This window comes from Triticum dicoccoides, chromosome 1B (genome assembly GCF_002162155.2).
Source record: "Triticum dicoccoides isolate Atlit2015 ecotype Zavitan chromosome 1B, WEW_v2.0, whole genome shotgun sequence".
Taxonomy (NCBI): Eukaryota; Viridiplantae; Streptophyta; class Magnoliopsida; order Poales; family Poaceae; genus Triticum; species Triticum dicoccoides.
Window position 1 is genome coordinate 162,710,115 of NC_041381.1, and position 721 is coordinate 162,710,835.

The window sequence follows — 721 nt, forward strand, 5'->3', positions numbered from 1 at the left end:
GGGGGGAGGGGCTAGACCTAGACTACATCGGCGTTCGTCATCCAAGTCCTTGTTGTTCCCTTCTGGCGATCGCGTCCCCCATTCCACCATCTCCATAACGACGGCAATAAGATTCGTGAAGTGAAGGTGCGGTCACCAGCGAGGAAGAGTGAAACATGGGAGACGGACCGACCCACATGAGACACAAGGCTCCCCGTCGCCCCTCCCATGCCCTGAGTCTGTGACCTGTCCCTCGCTAGTGGAGGTGAGGTCCATGATGAAAATGGAGGGTACGACGCTCTCGTCGTCCCACCGACGCGGCCAAACACTGTTTGGAGGCGCATAGGACGCGCAGGTAGGGGAGTTCTCGTCCGCGATTGCCTGTGCAGCTAGTGCTGCCTCCGTGTGCAGCTGTGCATTGTGAGCGGCGGTTTGAGCGCAGGTGGCCCTACGGGCATGGCTAATTTTTAAGATTCATGAGCCGGATATCCGAGACTAGGGGCCTCGTGGGTTGCTCTGGCGTCTCATGAGGCGACCACCGCCGTCCCACCCAACCACCCCATCCTCCGCGCTCCTCCCCTCGCCGCCACCGCCGGCCTCCGGCCGGCCCGCGGCGGCAGCGGGCCGCTCCCTCCCCCTCTCGCTCGTCTCCCTACCCTCCAGGCTCCGTCTTCCCCAGCCACCGACAAGATCCGATCTGGCCCCTACGTCTTTCTTCTGTCCCGGCGAGGCGTGGCCTGCC